The 21,793-nt window shown below is 41.7% G+C and overlaps 1 long non-coding RNA gene across 1 annotated transcript; it reads right to left on the bottom strand.

Annotated features, from left to right (window-relative positions):
* Positions 1–4,110: 4,110 nt before the first annotated feature.
* LOC138756224 (uncharacterized) lies at positions 4,111–17,741 on the bottom strand. Its single transcript, XR_011352881.1, has 3 exons — positions 17,549–17,741; positions 5,459–5,508; positions 4,111–4,230 (listed from the first exon to the last, which is right to left on the bottom strand). It is a non-coding gene; the product is annotated as an uncharacterized lncRNA (long non-coding RNA).
* Between the last annotated feature and the right edge of the window lie 4,052 nt (positions 17,742–21,793).

Here is a 21,793-nt window from a genome sequence, read left to right as displayed (position 1 = left end):
TCACTCGATATACCAAATACCATTTTTTCATATTTTCAGCTCAAATTATATTTTAAAAAGTTATGTGAAAATCTTAGACTTATGGAACATAGCCAATGTGAATATTTAATAACTGATATATTTATAAAGAAATTTAAAACTATTATGTATATAAAATTACAAGACACAATGCAAAAAAAAGGATTTATCTCAGTCAAAACAAAAGTGGGATAAGGATTTAAACATATACCTCAAGATGAGGTATGGTCAAGATTGTATAACTAATACAATTAATGTTAGATATCAAATGGTACAATATAATTTTTTGCACCAGCTATACTATACTCCATATAAATTACATAGATTTAATTCAAATTGTTGTGACAAGTGTTTTAGATGTAACAAGGAAATAGGAACTTTACTGCATGCAGTTTGATTGTGTGAAAAAATTGGAAAGTTTTGGGAAGATTTGTGTGTATTATTGGGACGAATTATGAAGATATGAATACCGAAAGATCCTAGAATATTTTTGCTAGGTGAATTATATAAAACAGATATTAAAATTAAGCTAGACCAGTATCAATTAAAGTTTTTGAGTGTAGTAATAGCAGTGGCTAAGTGGTAACATGGAAGTCGGATAATATTGTAGGGTTGGATAGATGCCATGTGGAAATAAAAAATTGTATACCATTAGAAAAAAATACTTATAATTTAAGGAACCCACTAGAAAAAATTTATAGGATTTGGAAACCATATATGGATTTTGTTAGTAAAAGTCCATCCATGCCACCTGCTACACTCGTGCCTCCCAATTAAGGTGTTCAAGATAGAATCAATATGTTAGAGAATATAAATATTGATTGATGTAAAATTATTCAGGTATTTTTCTCTTTCTCTCTTTTCTTTCTTCTTTCTTTTGGGGGAGGCGGATGGGGATAAAAATTTAAACGATGTATCATTTTAATGTATTATTCAAGATGAAAAAACTTATGTTTGTATTTGATGCAAATAAAAAAATAAAATTTTCCAAAAAAAATCACTCGATCAACTACACAATTCTAAGGTTTGTACCATATCCTCTCCTCTACAAAGCCTTTCCATCAGCCATCAGGTGTAAATATGATGGCATCTTCTGTGCTTTTGATGAACACGGCTCCATTGTGAATAAAGGCTGACATCATTCAATTTGCACAGTCCCATTGATTCACACCCCATCAACTATCAAAGGGAGAAAAGAATAATTGAAAGTTTATGACATGGAAGAAGGCCATTCAGCCTATCGTTCACAATCCTATAAGTCACAGCTCTTTAAGCACATTTTAAACGTGATGATTATTTCTGCTACTGCTGCCCTTTCAAGGAGTGTGTTCCTGCCCTTCTCACCTTTTGGATGAAGAGATGATTTTTCATCTGCCTTCCAAACCATCTACTGAATAAACTATGACCCCTTGAATTTGATTCCTTCACTGAGGGAAATAGATCAGTCTATCTAGACCAGGGTGGTCAAACATTTTTGGTTGTATAAGAAGTCATGGGCCAAACAATATTAAGCCCAACAGTTTTCAACCAGTTACACTGCAAGGAAAGCATTTAGACCAGAAAACCCATTTGCCATTGAAAATTAATTTTCTATCAAAGTATCTGTCAGTCACTACTGAACAGTTTAATTGTTGACATTATATGAGTTTGTTGAGATGCTCACATATAACAATGGGCATTTCTGTATCTGAATTTGCTTTAAATGAATACAATAAAATACTAATTCAAAAAGCACTGCAAAATAAATAAGCTGGGTCCAAAATAAGAACAGGAGTAAAGATCAAGAAAGGGACAAGGCAGTCTCCAACAGTCCTCCACCACTCTCAGTGAATAAAGTTCATGGCCCAAGTGTCCACTTAATGATTATGGTGCAATGAGTATATTTGTACCATAGAACACTACAGCACAGAAAACAGGCCATTCAGCCCTGTATCTGTGCTGACCATTGTTCAGTTCGTCCCAATAACCTGCTCCCATTCCATAACCCTCCAGACCTCTCCAACCATGTATCTATCCAATTTATTCTTAAAACTGAAGATCGAGTCTGCACCCACCACATCTGATTCCACACCCCTACCACTCTCTAATTGAAGTTCCCCTTATTGTTTCCCCTAAATCTCTCCTAATCGTAATGGAAAGAGCCTACTCGTATTTACTCTGTCTATGCCCCTCAATTTTGTAAACTATCAAATCTCTCCTTATTCTTCTATCCCAAAGATTTCAGATTCCTTGCAAATCAAACAAATTCACTTCCTCTTGATTTCTGGGTAGAAGTATTTATTTTCCCACTGTGTCTGAAAATTTCGGAACTCTCTTGCTATTTTCTCTCTTTCCATTTCCGCCATGCTTAATCAACTGAGTAATTGTCTTTTTTTAACCTGTGCTAAATGTTTTCATTGATCAGTTTTTATAGTCAGTCTAGTGGTTGTTCAAAATAGCAACGACATCTAGTGTTGAAACTAAGAAGTGCAAAGTACATACTGTGCAAATTATTGTTGGAGACTATATTCTAACGTAACATATTCCATTTTATTTTTAATATTCACCCTAGGCCATTTAAAAAGGACAAAGGGCTACAATTGGTCTGGGGGCCATAGCTCCTAATCCAGGTCATCTTATAGCATCCACTGTTACAGATTCCACTGTTGTAATAAAAAACACGAGTCATGCACAATCTCCACACACTCATATTCTTTGCCTCATCTATTAAAGGAAACTATCTGGTATGATTATAGCCACTATACTAACCTGTCCCACTGACATTCGGGACCTGTGTTTTCTCAGAGCTGCTATACCACTTTCTTCCCATCTATTGCAAATTACCTTGCTTGTGACAACCCTGCAATCCACTACCTCTTCCAGATTAAATTCCATCTGCCACTCTCCTGAGGAGCTGATGACATTATTTATCTCGGTGGCACAAAGGTGCATCAGGCAGCATTGTTGCCGCACAGCTCCAGGGACCTGGGTTTGACCCTGGGGGCTGAGTGTGTTGTGTTAGCCCATTCACCCAGGTGCTTCACTCTCCTCCCATGTTCAAAAGGCTAGTGCGAACTTTCCCCAAGAGAAGGTGAGTGGCTGGACCATTAGGTAGGGTTGATATGAAAGAAAATATGTTACAGGGAAGTGAAGGGATGCAAGGAATTGTTAGGAATGCTCTGAGATCTAGCATGGACCTGATGGTCAGCATAGTTTTCTTCTATGAAAATATGAGGGACAAGATTTCTGGTGTCCAAAGCATTGCTCATCACCTTCGATCATAGTTCCATCTTTGTACCCGCTGCTAACTTCTTTATCATGCTATCCACACTTGTCCACATTCTTAATATCTAATGCAAAAGTATGGGACTAAATAAAAATCCTTGAGGAATCCCATTTGTATGAGATTTCCAGCCATAAATATAACTGACTTTTTGCTTCATTTATCTTGAGGAAATTTTGTAATTTAATTTTCCAATTTCCCTTGTATTCCATTAACTTTTTTAGTTAACTATCTTAGAATGTGTCAAAGGTCTACACCAGAGGTTCTCAACCTTTTTCTTTCCACTTACACACCCCTTTAAGTAATCCCTATGCCATGTGTGCTCTGTGATTAGTGAGGGACCCAATTGTTACTGAAATATTTTGCTTGAGTAAAATTGTCATTGGTTCACTTCCTTTCGAGTTATGAAACCGTGCACATAATGAGTCGATTAGGTACGATTAAAATAGTGGTTTTCAAATTTTTTCTTTCCATCGACATATCACTTTAAGCAATTCCTTACTGATCACCGAGCACCTTTTGCATAGGGAATATTTAAAGTAGTATGTGAGTGGAAAGAGAAAGGTTGAGAACCTCTGGTCTACACCATTCATGTAGACCAAATCAAATAATACCAACAGTGTTAGAGTATGTCTCTACAAGATAAGTCATGGAAAGGATCGGAGCTAGTTGGTGTCAAATTATGCCAGCCACACATTTAAACCATTTACATATGTACCAGTGTTCACTGCCCAACCTTTTTTGCCTCCAAAAAGAGTGTCTTACTGGGACATTTCAAGAATTGATCACATTGCCATGGGTCTGGAATCTCATTTATGTCAATCTGGGTATGGATGTTCAATTTTTTTAAAAACTTTAAAGAGGATTGTTGAACCAGACAGTTTTTTTTTACAATCCAATAGTTTGTGATCTTCATTACTCAGACTTCGTTTAATTCCACATTGTTGTCTCTGAGAAGCAAGATGAAGGAGAATGTCATTTTCTTTACCTGAATATATTGAATTAGTTCAGCTTGGCCACTATAAATCTTTGATGGCTAATAGATACCTACTGAGTGTAAGTCTAAGTAAATCTCATTGGAATACATTTAGTTCCTGCAATTTGCCAAATAACATGCAATATAGGCCAGAGGTTATTATTGTTAAATCAATCATGTTCCTTGAAAAACTCAGGAACTCTTTTTTGCTAATTTAAAAAAAAATTGCATCTGTTTGCTCACATAAAACTATAATTGTTATTGAAAAATATTATTCACTTTCCAGAAGGGAGTAATATTAAGTTAGTAATCCCAAATACAATTCTGAAAGTCACACATTTTAATTTAGTTCTTGTTCACCTATGAGTTTAACCTATGTGATGTTTTCCCATTAACTCCTCAAACATGCAAATTAAATATCATGTCTATTCTTGCATTGATTGCCCATGGGGATACCAGTTTATTAAAACTATCAATTCAAAATGTGTCCTCTAGTAGCAATGAAGCAGCTCGAGCAATCCTCTCCCTATCCCTGCTATTCTTACTGCTTTTCTCATCCCATTAAGCAACATTAAAACAATCCTACTCATCCAACATTCCTCTTCTCTTTCTGTTGCTATCCCAAAATTTTAGACTCCAAAAGTCTCTGCCAATATATTGATAAGTACATTTCTGAAAGTATGATTAATTGAGATTACATTGTGTGCTGATTCTGTTGTTGGCCAAGTAGCTGAAAAAAATGGATTACAATGGACTTAATGCACAGTTTTAAAATGAGTAAAGGACTAGAGGGACCTCCAGATATGTGTACATAGACCCTTTCATACTTCTGATCTCCAATGAGTTTATAGGCCCAACCTGCTCAACATCTCTTCATGCGTTATTATCTGGATCTGAGGAATCAACCCAATGAAATTTGTTTCCACTGCCTCCAATACAAATATATTAGTTATTAAAAATGGAGGCCAATAAAACTATATACTGCACTTCAGCTTGGGTATCATAAGCTTTCTAATTACTTATTGCATCTGGATGCATGGTAACTTTTTGTTACCATGAACACAATGTTTTACAGACCCACATAATAACTTGATTTTTAAAAAATTCTTCTTAAGTTTCGCATTTTCTTACATTATACTCTATCTGCCAACTTCTTACCTATGTGTAGCCCATTGCAGGATCATAACTTCTCACTCACTTACCTTTGTAACATCAGTTAATTCGACAGCAGTAGATTCAGTCTCTTCATCTCCTTCATTAAAACAGATTTTAAGTGGTTGAGGCATCACTACCCATTCTTGTGGCAGCCTACCAGTTACACCATCCCAACCTCAAAAATAGCCCATGTATTTTCTGCTAGTTAGCTACTCCCTTATTCATGTCTATCCATATAACCTTAGTACTCATAAACTCTTAATTTGTGCACTTATCTTTGATGTGACACCTTACCAAATGTCTTCTATAAATCCAAATACACTATATTTACTGGTTCACCTTTATCTTCCCTGTTTACTACATCTTCAAAGAACATTCACAAAATTGTCAAGCATGATTTCTCTTTCATGTTGATTCTGTCTTATAATTTTCTCAATATCCATTATTACTTCCTTTATAAAGGATTCCAGTATTTTCCACATGAAAGATGTTGAAATCAGCCTATAGGTTTTTTTTTCAGGAATGGAGTTAATTGTTGTCAAGTTAAATTATTTTAAATTCCCCTTGGTTTAACTAGCTGTCAAGTTATTGAATACTTCGGAATACCTCTGGTTCCACATCAATCCTAGCCCGAAATTGCTTTTCCTTCAATCTTGCCTCCCAGAAATCAGGATTCAATTCAGCCCTGCTATCAGCAAGACAAAAAAATTCCAAAACCGATTGTTTTTCTTGGCGATCCTCCTTGTGAAGATCCATCAGGTGCCTGAACGTGTAATCATGAAGCTTACCTAAGGGCTGCAGCTCATTTGTGGACAAATAATCTCAGTTTGGTTTCTGTTTCCTGTGCAGACATAATTCTGGGCAATAGTTTACTCCAATGCAATTCCAACCCAAACTTTTAAATCTAGATCCTAAAGTTTTCATATTTAAATGCTTTTGCTAATATTGCAGAAATAAATCTTGGACGACCTTGTATAAATCGACACAGTGTGTGGTACTTTCTGATAAGGAACCAATCATTATAGTCTTGTCTGGCAAACTGATGGCCATTCATTTTCTGGTAGGTAGTAACAAGCCTCAATTACAGGCACCATCACTATTTTTTGCCTTGTCACCACTCTTGTCACTGGCTGCACTATTCACTTACAAATATTCACTTATAATATCACATGAATATTTCTATTCCAATGGCATTTTGGTGAGAATCTCTCTATAATCAATGCAATTCACGTTTTTACAATGCTTGACATTCCTGCAGCAGAGAGATTAGAGTGCAATCCTTTACTAGAATGAGTTTGTAAACAAAGGACCTTATCATGCTCCCAATATATCATGGGACATTCTGAAGAAATGCAAATGTGATTTTGTAGACCAGAATTGATTAAATTAACATGTCTTTGCATATGTGCTGATGTACAGTACATACAGATATGTTGTTAGAATAACTGATCTACATGTAATGATACATCAAGCATTTTAAAAATGAAAATATTTACACTCAATATTGGTTATTTTAAGTACTGTAGCTGTTTGACAATTATACTCTGGAATAATTTGCTTCTTACAAGTACACCAAACACATTATCTTGGATTTTACTGAGAAATTCCCTGTGTGCAACTGATAGCACTTCCCAAAATTAACATGAGCATGTTCAGTATTTCCACTCAGGTTTAAATAGACACTGAAGATCTAAATTTCTTGTTTCATTGTGTCCAATCTCAGACTGTCAACTTCCGTGTGCTTTCCTAGCACTAATACGCTGGATCAGCCTTTCCCAGCACTAATATACCAGATCATTTTCTCCCATCACTGCTCTAGATCAATCCTCTGAACCTGTTTCATTATAGACCTGACACATAAGCAATGGCCTGCATTTATTTCAATGAAGAGGAATAGCTCTGAAGAACCATGATAAGTTTCATGTCATTGAAATATTTCACAATTAACTTTACCAGATTATTTTAATCAATTGAATCTATTAATTTTTTTGTATTCATTTTAAGTTATCAAAACATTTTACTTCTGAACATAATTAATTTTAATTTAGAGATGTAGCACAATAACAGGTTCTTCCGGTCCATGAGTCTGTGTCATCCATTGCACCCATTTAACAAATTAACCCACTAATCCCATTCATTTTTGGAATAGGAGGAAACTATAGCACCCAAGGAAATCCATGTGGACACGGAGAACTTACAAACTCCTTGCAGACAGTGGCAGATTCAGACTAGTGCTGAAAAATGGTGTTGCGCTAACCACTCCACTAACCATGCCAGCCATTCTAATCTTTATTAGAATGTTGTCTTCATAGTATACCTACACAAATGGCCAACATGTGTATAGGTTGTGGATCCATGATCATCATACAGAGTAATACTGAAGGTTTCATATCTTCAGCTTGACCAAAATGTCATTGGATATTTTCTGAATTGATTGTGGGTGCTGATAGGAAGTCCTGGAGAACCTGAAAGCAAGGTGGAGCAGGGGCTTCTTGTGATCATAGGCTAATGAGGAGTAGGAGATTTCAGATGAGTGATTATGGAATCAAGAGACTAGAGATTGGAGGAGATGGGGGTAAGATGACTGATTGAGGATGAAAATGGGAATTGATACTTTTTGGGATGCGGCATTGAGAGATCTGAAGGAAGTTGGGAGTTTGTGATTGATGGTCTGGGACAGATGAAAGACGTATGGGTCTGAGGGGGGGGGGGGTGAGGTTAGAAATCAGTTGAGATTAGGAGTCAAAAGCCCAATGCCATGAGCACAAAGATTGTGATTTTTGGAATGGTGGATATTCGGGCAGGTGGAAATGATTTAATGCAAGTGACTTCTTAGGCTGGGTAATTCCATCTAGTCAACTGTTAAGAAAATATGATTATGTTGGGGGGTTGCAATCATAATTTTACAGAACGATGGCATTGAATTTATTTTTCAGCATTTCAAATGGAACTTGTATATAATGTAGTCATAACCAGAAAAAATTGTTTGAATTTCTGCTGCAACATTAAATACAATTAAAGAATATTGCTGCTGCATTTTTCATTTGCACACCCAAAGGCAGTGCTGCCAGAGTGGTTGCAATGGCAGCGCTACCGTTGGTGCAGACCGGCAGAGAGCAGAGACACAGCACTCTCCCATAGGGTCCAACTGCCCAGTCTGACTCTGTATAGGCTTTAAAGGAGCTGACGGTGATTTATTTTTAAATTCTGCAACCACAGGGTCTGGGCCCAAGATGGTGGCATCTCTGTACAGCAGCGGCCAAGAGGGATTCTAGACTCAGGGGAAGCAGAGGACCGGTGCAGGGCACCAGAAAACAGGGAGAACACCTCTCCTCCCGCCCCCCCCCCCCCACCCCCCACAGTTGAGAAAGAAGCAGAGGTGACAATCCATGGAACAATGACCAGGTATCAGAACTGGGACATGAGATAATGCCGAGGATGCTGGAAGCTTTCTGATTGTGTCAAAGGTTTGTATCTGGAGTTCAGGTTGCTGATGGATTGGACTGAAGTCTGTGCATTTGCAAAGGTTGCAGGACTGCTGGAGGTGAATCCATGGATGCTCAATGTCTCTTGAAGGACTCACTTTTGCTTCTCTTTCTCTGACTGTAAAAGGCGCTGGGCAATTTCTGCTGATAGAAAATCTTTGCCTGACTGAAGCCTGTGCATTTGCAAAGGTTGCAGGAGCGCTGGAGGTGAATTCATGGATGCTCAGTGTCTCTCGAAGGACTCACTTTTGCTCCTCTTTCTCTGACTGTAAGAGGTGCTGGCAATTTCTGCTGATAGAAAATCTTTGTCTGCCTTAAGGTGGACTAACTGAAGTTTTGTGTAATATTATTTTTTCTGTTTTATAACATGACAATAAAATATAATCTTGTATCTTGCATTGGACCCACTCTGTTACAAAGAGGATGTAGGATGTAATATCTGGCCTCAATGTTTTTGACTGATTTGACACCCTGCTAACTCAGAACTCATGGACTACCCTAGTCAATGTTCTTTAGAATCCTCTCTGAAGTCAAGATTTGTTCTGACCTTGTCCTGTGATTGCATGGATGGTCTTACTTCCTGGGGTACTGACGAGGGCCTGTGCAGCTTCAGAAATGAAAATGCTGATGACCAATCTGCACAAGTGAAGTGCAACATCAGATAGTAAAGTAAGCTGTAAACTTGCTGCAGGCAGCAAGTTTAGGCCCGTTAAAATAAGATGCTAATTCAAGTTATTGTATTTCTGATCAGTCTCAGTAGCACACTTACAACCATAAAGGAAAGCTTTATTTTATTTTTGTTTTAAAATTCTTGAGTCCCTTGAAGTGAAAGTTGCCCATTTGTGCTTTTATCATCATACTCGAACAAGTGAGAATATAGATTCCCTTTGGGCTGTAAGAACTGCAGGCAAGCACTCTACATTCAGAAACTGATAAGCAGAATTCCAGAGTGTGGTATTCTTTAGGTCTAGTTGACAGTAAAACGTAGCCTTGGAGAAAGCAGTAATATTGAGTTATGGCTACGCAGGTTGAATGGTAAGTTGTAATCCTGTCTTGAAAAATGTACAGTTGTTTGGCCTCAGTGTATCTTATTCAGCACTTGGCTTTATAATAAACTGATCTACACTAATATAAAGTGTGACTTACATGCTTTAACACTCACTAATTGGTGGTAAAAAAAAACAATTTGCTGTTATGTAAATAAATGGTTGAACATTCAGTCATCTTAATGGGAATTTTTACACAAATTTCTCATCCTGAAGTGTGACTCCCTGAGGTCATGGTGATGTTCCTTCCAATAGCTATCCACATTCAAAAGTATGATGCAAGTATGGAGCAAATAAAACAGCACTAAAGACAACCGATAACTTAAATGTAGTAAAAAAGCCCAATGTATTGCGGAAAGGGTGTTTAACTAAGCTAGGTCAAAGAGATGGATGTTAAGGAGGGTCTTAAAAATGAGGGAGACGGAGACATTTGAGTTAGAATGTAGAGGGTTAAATGGATGAGAGTATTTTATGTACCACTCTATAAAACACAACTTTCTAACATCATTCCTAAATCTCACTTTCATCAATCTGACCTGAAATTAAAAACAGAAAGCACTCGAAACACTCAGCAATTTAGTCAGTATCTGCGGAGGGAGAAAGAGATTTCATGTTCATGACCCTTCATTCGAATCAAGTTGCAGGTAAGGGGAGGGATCTTCTTTCCTCTCTACCCCATTTTCTTGTATCTGTGTGTGGTGGTACACCATCGGCCTAGTGCAGGGGGAAACACCTGTACCTGCAGGAGTGTACCGCCGGCCTACTGCAGGGGGCAACCTCTGTACCTGCAGGAGTGTAAGGGGACAGGACAACACCTGGCTGGCTGTCAATCAGTCAGCCTTAAGGGATCAAGCCCCACCTGGTGGGGTGTCAATCACCCTCCGGGATATAAGCCTGCACCGGCCTCTCGAAGCTCACTCAGATTTACTGCAGTTACAGCCAGCCTGGCTCTGTGGAAGTCTTTGTGGATTAAAGCCTGCTGTACAGTCTTTACCTCGTATGTGTCTGATTCTGGCTAACAGCGCACCACAATTTAATCCACAAAATTTTCCCACGGCTGCCATAGAAAAACTCCTGAGTGCAGGGAGTCTCGAAGTTGACCCACGCCACCCGGAAGCCCAGACACGCTTCGAGATCTGGCAGCATGCGGTCAAGGCAATCATCGAGGCACATGAAGGTGGCATCCTGGACTCAGATCGGAAGAGGTTGGTCTTACTCCAGTCAAAGCAAGGTCCCCATCCCTTCCAGGCAACCAAAGGCTGCTCCACGTACAAGAGCGCAATGGACACTCTCGAGAACTTTTACAAGCCCCCGATGAATGAAGTCTGTGCAAGGTACTTCCTCAACACTCGAGCCCAGCAACCCGAGGAGACGGCTGTCTTACCTGGAACACCTGTGAGAGTTGGCCCAACCATGTCTGGCTGAATCTGGGGTAGGTATAGAGAAGGTCGAGAGGCTGATCCGGGACATCTTCGTCTGAGGGCTACGTTTGAGGGCCATCCGGAAAAAGTTGCTGGAAGACAATATCTATGCCCTAACCAAGTCAGTGGAAGTGGTCCAAACCATGGAAGCGGCAGCCCTGCACATCAATGCCTTCGATTCTAGGTTCGCCCAGGGACCCTCATGGCCCTCTCACACTGCAGCTGCAGTCCCAGACCAAGCAGGGTAGGAAAACGTCGCTACGGCAGGCGCCCGGCGCCCCTGTAAGTACTGTGGGTCCTGGTGTGGATCAGACCGACAATCATGCCAAAACTGCCCAGCTAGGAACCAGTATTATTCCCGATGTGGTAAGAAAGGCCACTTTGCTAAAATGTGTCTCTCAAAACCAGGCGGCAGCTCAGCGGCCCTCTATGACCTCCCAACCTCCCCCGCGGACCCCTCCACATGTCCCCACCACAACTTCCGCCTTCCCCAACCTCGATGGTGCAACATCCAGCCCCGCCAATGACTGTCGCAGCATGTGCCCCAAGCAGCTGGACCAGCCCCCCCCCCCCCCCCCCCGACCACACCAGCGCCGTTTGCCAAGAACTATAGCGACGTCACTTCTGGCTCACAGTGTGAAGTCACTTCTGGGTGACATAAAGACATCACTGCCGCCGGACACGATAACGTCACTTACCCCGGTGCAACGAACACGGCTGGGGAAGGAGGCCAGCCATGCAGCAGGCCCCCACGTGCCACTGCCATCTTGGGCAAGGCAGCGGCCGACACAGAGGGCCACCGACGATGTTGAGAATGACTTGCTCAACACGGGCGGTGACCAGATGCTCCCCATGACTCTGGGTGCCAACGGCTGCCGCACACCACACCCCACAACTGACGTTGATATGGTCAACATGGGTGATGACCATGCTGCCCTACTGACATTCGCCACACCTCCGGATGCCATAAATCACTGTGCACAACTAGAGAGCAATGACTCAACTCTGAGATGGTCCTGAGCGCCACCACGCTGACCAAGGATATCCCTCACCACCTCGGGCACTCTATGATGGACGTGCAAGTCAACGGGCAGATAATAAAGTGCCTGTTCGACAGAGGCAGCACTGAGAGCTTCATTCACCCAAGTGTGGCCCACTCCCTGAGATTAAAAGTCTACCTCCCCCACCTGCTCGATCACCCTCGCCGCCAAGGATAAGACTGTTGGTACCATCGGGCGCTGCTTGGCCGATATAACTGTGGGAGGGAAGACATACACAGGGTTCAGGCTCCTGCTCATGCCCAAACTCTGCGCCCTAGTCCTCCTGAGCTTAGATTTCCAGTGCCACCTGCAGAGTGTCACCATTGTCTTAGGGGGGCCCCAACCTCCACTCACATTACACAGCACACCAACCTACCAGCCCCGGCCAACCTGCAGCCTCTCCATTGGCGCTCTTCCCACATCTTGTGCTAGGCTGCAAGCCAATCACCGCCAGAGGTAGGCGCTATTGCGCCGCAGACAGAGACTTTATCAAGGTAGAGGTGCGGCGACTCCTGGTGGAAGGTGTCATAGAGCCCAGTAACAGCCCTTGGAGATCCCAAGTCCTGGTGGTCAAAGGGGGAAGTAAGTCGAGGATGGTCGTGGATTACAGTCAGACCATTAACCGGTACACCCAGCTGGACGCCTAACCCCTGCTGAGGATCGTCGACATGGCAACGAGATAGCCCGCTACCTGGGTTTTCTCCACGATTGACCTGAAATTGGCATATCACAAAATCTCCATCCACTTGAAGGACAAGCCCTACACCCCCTTTGAGGCAGACAGGCACCTTTACCAGTTCCACCAAGTTCCCTTTGGGGTAACGAACGGGGCTCCATTTTCCAGAGGGATATGGATTGCATGGTACACCAGCACAAGCTGAAGGCGATGTTTCTGTATCTGGAAAACGACACTATCTACGGCCTTGACCAGCAGGACCACGATAATAACCTGGAAAAATTCCTCCAGACAGCCAGGGAGCTGAACCTCACTTACAACAAGGAAAAGTGTGTGTTTAGCACCTCCTGGCTCACCATCCTGGGGTACATCGTGGCCCATGGAGTCGTCGGCCCAGATCCAGAAAGGATGCGCCCATTAAATGGAGTTACCTCTCCCCTCCATGCTAAAGGCCCTCTGCAGGTGCCTTGGCTTTTTCTCTTATTACTTGCAGTGGGTCCCTCGCTTCTCAGACAAGGTCCGCCCACTGGCCCAAGCTACAACTTTTTCCCTCTCACCCAAGGCGCAGGCAGCCTTCATCCGCATCAGGCAAGACAGGATGTGGATGAGGATTCACCCTTCCAGGTTGAGAGCAATGCCTCCGAGGTAGCCCTCGCCACTACTCTCAACCAAAAGGGGCACCCTGTCACTTTTTCTCCAGAACCCTCCACGACTCCGAGCTAGGGCATTCCATCATTGAAAAGGAGGCCCAGGCGATTGTGGAAGAGGTCCGCCACTGGCGCCACTAGCTGGCCAGCAGGAGATTCACCCTCCTCACAGACCAGCGGGCCGTGGCGTTCATGTTTAACACTACCCACAAGAGCAAAATTAAGAATGACAAGATCCTGCGCTGGAGAGTCAAGCTGGCAACCTACAGTTACGACATCCAGTACCGCCCCGGGAAGTTTAATGACTCCCCCGATGCCCTCTCTCACACCTGCGCGTCTATGCACAACAACAGGCTGCAGGCATTGCATGAGTCCCTCTGCCATCTGGGTGTCACCAGGTTGTAACACTTTATTAAGTCCTGGAACCTGCCGTACACCATTAGGGACGTCAGAGATATGACCGAGGCCTGTCGGGTCTGCACGCAGTGTAAACCTGTTTCTTCCACCAGCCCCATGCCAATGTTGTAAAGGCTACTCGGCCTTTCGAGCATCTCGGCATGGACTTCAAAGGGCCCCTACCATTCACGAACCGAAACGTCTACTTCCTCACGGTTGTGGACGAGTATTCATGCTTCCCTTTCGCTATCCCTTGCCCGGACACTTCCACAGCCACACCATCATCTGGGCCCTGGAGCAGATCTTCACCATGTTTGGCTACCCCACCTTCATCCACAGTGACCAAGGGTCTAGTTTCATGAGCGACGAGCTGCACCAGTACCTGATGGTGAGGAGAATCACGACCACTCGCACAACGAGCTATAACCTGAGAGGCAATGGACAAGTGCAATGCAAAAACGGGGTGGTCTGGAAGGCAGTCCTCTTGGCTCTCAGGTCAAAAGGGTGGGCCATCGTGAACTGGCAGGATGCCCTGCCCGAGGCGTTCCATGCCATTCAGTCGCTGCTGTGCACGGCTACCAACGAGATCCCTCACGAACTTCTTTTCTCATTCCCCAGGAATTCGGTGACTGGAATGTCCCTCCCAGCATGGCTCAAGTCCCTGGGACTGGTGCTCCTGTGTAAGCACGTATGGACACAGAAGGCCGAAGCCCTGGTCAAGCAGGTCTTCCTTCTACATGCAAATCACAACTAGGCCTATGTTAGGTTCGGCAGTGGCAAGGAGGACACCATCTCAACCAGGGACCTGGCACCAGCAGAAGCACCCACCACACCACACCATCCTCCAGCCCAGGACGACACTATTCGGGCATACATCACCATCCCCAGGCAGCTATGGGGCACGCAGGTCCTCCTTGACCACCAGGGGCCCGCTTCAGCCCTGGGAAACAAACCTGCCCCCCCCAACCATCCAATACGACCCTCATATGTCGACCCCAGCTACCCCTCCGCACGGCACCACACCAGTCACACCAGATCCCTGCCGCCAGCCCCCCCACCCCCCCAATTACCCTCCGATCAGTGACCAGGAGCCAGTCCTACGATGGTCACAGAGACACCTGCAGCCACCGGACTATCTCAACCTGTAAATATTGTATGTGTATAGTGGGTATGATTCCTTGTTACTGTGGACCCCCCCCCCACCCCCCGGGACAATTTTAAAGAAGGGGGTGAATGTGGTGGTACACCACCGGCCTACTGCTGGGGGCAACACCTGTACCTGCAGGAGTGTACCATCGGCCTACTGCAGGGGGAAACCTCTGTACCTGCAGGAGTGTAAGGGGACAGGACAACACCTGGCTGGCTGTTCATCAGTCGGCCTGAAGGGATCAATCCCCACCCAGTGGGGTGTCAATCACCCTCCAGGATATAAGCCTGCGCCGGCCTCCCGAAGCTCACTCAGAGTTATTGCAGCTGCAGCCAGCCTGGCTTTGTGGAAGTCTTAGTGGATTAAAGACTGTTGTACAGTCTTTACCTTGTGTGTATCTGATTCTGGCTAACAGTGCACCACAATGTGCTTGCTTAATATCTGTTACAGCTCCTCCATTTTCTATCTCTGATATGTAAACAAATGGTTGAACACTCAATCATCTAAATTACCACTTTTACACAAATATCTCAAAGACCATTGCCTTGGTTTATTTATTTTACTCCGATCACAGATGCTACCTAGCCTGCAAATTAACTCAGTGTTTCTGGTTTCTATATAAGATTTCCCGTATCAGCAGTATTTACCTTTTGCATTAGCAGTTTTGAACTGACCACAGGAGGGTGCTGCAGTACACAGGCACACCCAGACCCAAAACACACTGAACACTGGACAAATTTTCATTACTTTTCCTTTTTTATTTCACAGATCCACTAATCTTTCCTTTAATAACTTTACCAAGGATATAAAGCCGCCTAAATGATATACATATAAGAGGGACATAATGTTTTCCAGTTTAACTTTCCTTTTTATTCTTTTGGGTCATACCTTCACCCACATTATGTCAACCCTCTAATCCCCAACATTATCACACTGCTAAATACGACCAGGATTACTCACCCTTAAGGCTGTGCTATCATCTCGCCTGGATCCAGAATTTTTTTTTAGATTTGTTTTTCACACTATGAACCATATCAATCAAAATACATACAAACATTTCCCTCTCACATATACACAGTGGCATTTTCTCCCCTTTTTTCCCCCTACCTTCCCTCCCTCCTTCCCACCCCCCTCCAAACCCATTAAATGTTCAACATATACAATACAATAAAACCATTAAACAATGTCATCACACAATGAAAATAAACAAGAAAATTGTGTCATCTACTGTTACACACTGGATCAGATCATTTTGTCTTCTTCTCATTTTATCACTTTAGGGGGTGGAGGTCCACGGTAAGTCCTCTCTATTGTGTTCCATGTACGGTTCCCAAATTTGTTCAAATAATATGACTTTATTTTTTAAATTATATGTTATTTTTTCCAATGGAATACATTTATTCATTTCTATGTATCATTGCTGTATTCTCAGGCTCTCTTCTGATTTCCGAGTTGACATTATAATTTTTTTTGCTACAGCTAAGGCTATCATAATAAATCTTTTTTGCTCTTCATCCAGTTTGAAACCTAATTCTTTACTTCTTATATTACCTAGAAGGAAGATCTCTGGATTTTTTGGTATGTTGGTTTTTGTGATTTTATTTAATACCTGATTTAGATCTTCCCAAAACTTTTTCACTTTCTCACATGCCCAAATTGCATGTACTGTTGTTCCCGTTTTCTTCTTACAGCGAAAACATCTATCTGATAATGTTGGATCCCATTTATTTAACTTTTGGGGTGTGATATATAGCCTGTGTCACCAATTATATTGTATCATGCGTAACCTTGTGTTTATTATATTTTTCATAGTTCCAGAGCATAACTTTTCCCATATTTCATTTTTTATCTTTATGTTTAAATCTTTTTCCCACTTTTATTTGGGTTTATAGCTTATTTTAGATCCAGAAAATATTGAGAGGAGAAATGGTTAGGTTCTTGTTTTGGATTACTTCTGATGGCATTGCCAAAATTTACTGGCAGCTTCATTCAGCCCAGCAGTCAACTCTGAAACTCAATCTGTTACCAAAGCATTTTTCTCAACTCCAGCACATCAGCTGTTGCTCTGTTACAGAAACGCTTATCTGACCTCAGGGCTCAATTTCTCCAACATCCTGCTCATTATTTTTCATGCTTAACTAACCGCAGGATAGCCACTGTTCCATGGGCTACATCTTTTTCCACACCAGTACCTAATTCCTATCACTCCAGTCAATGCTGTTGGGTTCCCAAATCCCATCAAATTAGCTTTATGAGTCTGGCTGTATCTTTCAACTTACTATAGTATTTACGGCAGTTTTCAATTGCCATCAATTCCTGCTCCATTTTCTACCTACGAAAAAGAAGCTGCTGGATAGATTCAACAGGTCAAGCAGCTTCAGTGAGAGGAAAAGAATGATCGACATTTTAGCCTGGAAACCTTCATCAGGATTGAGAGTGGAGGGCACATAGTCAGTATAATGTTGACAGGGTCTCCTTATACTGAGGACATTATAATGAGGACAGCCTCCAGTAGGACAGCCTTTGTCTTCATTTGTCATCAACTGTCAACCCATTGTCCTCCTCCACTTGAGCCCTTTGTTTCTCTTGCCTTTCTCTCCCTTTGTCTGGCACCTGTAAATCAATTGCCTCTATCTGTTCTCCTTCCCTGATTCACCAACACCCTACTGACCCATGTCCAACACTTCCTACCCTATCCACATTAGATTTGCTGCCCTGACTCTCAGTCTTGACCATTCATTTTCTCCAAATGTTGCTGCTCGACCCATTTTGTTCCTCCAGTGGATGGATCTTTCCTCCAGCTCCCAAAACCTGCAATCTCTCTTGCTTCCCCAGTTTCTACTTTGTGTGCCTCTGGTGGTCACTGTCCCTGTGTTTTGGTGGTCTCCTTGCACATATTTATAACTTTCCTTTCTATCTTTCATACATTTCTGAGATCTTCCTCAGTGATTATGATTCCACACCATTATTCTTCCTTTCATTTCTCTGCCCAGTTTTCACTTAGTGCTCTGAAAGGCATTTCTCATACTCAAGGACCAATATCAAAAAGTATCTGGCATGTAAATAGAAATATTATTTTCAACAACAAGCATCATGTACATTATTATTATTATCATGCAAGATAGCCATTGCTCCCTCCTCTGCTACAGTATTTGATTTTATTCAACTAATCCTCATTCTTTAGAATGTTTTGAACAATAGACCATGAGTTCCTGCTAAAGTGTGTGTGTGTGTGTGTGTGTGTGTGTGTGTGTGTGTGTGTGTGTGTGTGTGTGTGTGTGTGTGTGCGCACATGCGTGGAGATGCATCTGTTTGAGTGTGCATTGGTTTAAAGAAATCTTTTAAAAAGAAGGTACTCTGTCCCTCCAATTCTAAACAGCACAAAGTTAGGAATGGACGGCTGTCAACTAAAGGAAGCTGTAATTATTTGGCCACTCTGAGTGAATTTTTTGGAGGATATGGAAGAAAGAAGAAATGAAATGTAAACAGAAACGAGTTTATCCTCTGAAATAGCCAGCCTCTTTTAAAGCACATCCTTACCTCCAAATGATGATGGACATGATGTGTCTTCCCCTCCCAAAGAATCCATCCACCTTCTAGGTTGGTGTAGTGGTTAGTGCAATGCAATTACAATGCCAGTAACCTGGTTTGGAATCCGGCACTCTCTGAAAGGACCTTGTACATTCTCCCCATGACCTGCATAGGTTTCCTCCCAACCTTTAAAAATGTATGGAATTGGCAGGATAATTTGTGTATTTGGGCAGCAGAAAGGCCTGTTCGAGAGCAGCAAGACATGAAAAAACAGGATATGTATGATTATATGCTTACATGCACATTTTGTAATAAAAGTTTTATATAAATAATAAGAAATACATATACATAATAATATTTATTCATGAATGTAGTTTTTAGACTATTAAATTGTATTAGTTTTAATAAGTAATAAATAAAAGTACACATACCACAAATATGCATGCAATAGCTAAATTTTGCATCGGGAGCATGTATGGGGGGGGGGGAGGGGCAGCTGGGGTCAAGGCGAGAGTCTGCAGTCAGGGCATCAGGAGCTCTGGCCTTAGCAAGAGGCCACAGTCGAGGCATCAGGAGCAGCTCAGGAGAGCGGGTGGTCAGGGCTGAGGCGAGAGTCCGTGGTTGGGGCATCTGGAGCTCAGATAGCTGAGTAGTTGGGGCCTAGGCAAGAGGCATCGGAAGCTTAGACGAGCAGGCCAAAGATACGTGGGCATCGACTTTTATACGTATATGCAGTATACATCCCAAATATTTTCAGTCATAAGCCATGCCCACTACTACCATTGTGAGCCCCAGCTCAGACAATTCCTGTCTCAGCCAACAAATTTCCACGAGCCGTATATTATATACTAAGGAGCTGTATGTGGCTCATGAGCCGTGGTTTGGACACCCTGCACTATGCTAATCTTTCCACTCCAATCGCTAACCTATGCTTCAGGAACAACTCAGTGGCTCACTGCCCTATAGCTCTAGTGACCTGGGTTCAATCCTGACCTTTGGTGCTGTCTGTATGGAGTTTGCAAGGTCTCTCTGTGACTGTATCGGATTCCTCTGGAAGCTCCTATTTCCTCTCACATTCCAAAGACATGCAGCCTGAGAGGTAAATTGTGCACTGTGAACTGTCCGGACTATGCCTGTGAGATTTAGAATCTGGGGGAGTTGGTGAGAATGTGGGGAGGATAACATGTATAGGTGTTCAAAGGTACTTCATTTTTGACCTGGACTTATTGAGCCCATGTACCTGTTTTCATGCTGTAGGACTCATTATAAGATCATTTCTAAACAGATATCTGGCCAATGAAATTTTAAATCTTAAATCCTCAAGGATCTTATTTTATGTATATTTTGGACATGCCCTGTACATTCTATTCAACAACACATCAGAAAGGTGCATTAAACCTGGGTCTACTCCACCCTCACGGTTTCTGAAGAATGATTCATTTTTATGGTGTATTGACCAACATTTATGTTGAAAATAATTACCCAGCAGTAATAAGTAACCATTCTAGCAGTTGGCCATTTTAAACATGAATAGCACATGGCACGATCTTAAAAAGCACAATACCGAAGAAAATTTATTAAAGTACATAGTATCATTCTATAAGGTGATATATTGTCATGTATTTCAAGCAGGCAACAGGAACTTTTGATAAATCTGTCCTGTTTACTTTTTGATAGACCCAATCAGCATTGATGTTGCATTACACACATTCTAAATTTATTCAGAATTTTGATCTTAAACAGCAACCAAAGCACCTAGAACCATAATTTATATCCTGTGAATTTTCATTTTACAATCATTCCTTTATAAATTAATGGAGAAATTAATCTTATGAAAGATGTATGAGCCCATCATTTCTATTCCTTTCTCCATATTCCTTTCAATGACTCAACATTTGGATACATTTATAGAATGATTTATCAAAATCTTGAAATATTTCAAGGAGCTGCTCCAATTATAAAACAACTTATGATTTAATCGGCTCCTGAACAAAGACAAAATTATGATATATAAAATTTATTAGAACAGAAGATTCTAACGAGTTAGAACGAGTTGACAACAAATCAAAGTTTGATGACATGTACTCAATCACATGTATTGGTAACCACTTACTAGTTACCTCAGTGAAGAATGGAATCTTTGCAGTCATCCAGAAATATAAATTGCAACCAAATTCACTATTTGTATTCTAATTGTCCTCTGAGCTTCTTTGTCTAGGGTATTTTTTGTGATAATTTTCTATAACATTAACATTGGAAAATGTGGCATGTTAATTTTAATTTCTTCTCAATTTTCCATCTTTAGATGTTGTATGAGAGAGGAGCTGGCCAAAATCAATTGGAAGAACACACTGACAGCAGGTCACCAATGTCTGGAGTTTATGAGTGAAACAGATACACACCAAAAAGAAAGAAAGTTGTAAATGAAAAAAATGAGACAATTGTGGCTGACGAGGGAAGATAAAGCAAAGAAAAAGCAAAGAAAGGGCATACAAGGAAGCAAAAATTAGTGGGAAAATAGAGGACTGGAAAAATTTTATAAACTTGGAGAAGACCACTGATTAGGAAGGAAAAGATGAATTATTAAAGGAGTTTAGCAAGTAGTCTCAGAAGATATTAAAAGCTTTTTAAAATATTTAAGGAATAAAAGGGTGACCAAAGTAGACTAGGACCAATAGAAGATGATGCTGGAGGAATTGTAATTGGAGGCAAGGAATTGCAGAGGAAATGAATGAATATTTTGGATTGATCTTCACTGTGGAAGACATTAGTAGCATACTGGACTCTCATGGTTCTCTCAGAAGAGAAGTGTATGCAGTCAAGATCACGAAAGAGAAGGCACTTGGGAAGCTAAATGGTCTAAGGATAGATAAATCTCCTGGACCAGATGGAATTCATCCTTGGGTCCTGAATGAGGTAGTTGTAGAGATTGTGAAAGCATTGGTAATGATCTTCCAGAATTCAACTGAGTCTGGCATGGACTGGAGGATCAT

This window comes from Narcine bancroftii, chromosome 3, assembly GCF_036971445.1.
Source record: "Narcine bancroftii isolate sNarBan1 chromosome 3, sNarBan1.hap1, whole genome shotgun sequence".
Lineage (NCBI taxonomy): Eukaryota > Metazoa > Chordata > Chondrichthyes > Torpediniformes > Narcinidae > Narcine > Narcine bancroftii.
The sequence above is the reverse complement of the archived record's forward strand: the minus strand, read 5'-3'. Positions and strand labels throughout refer to the sequence as shown.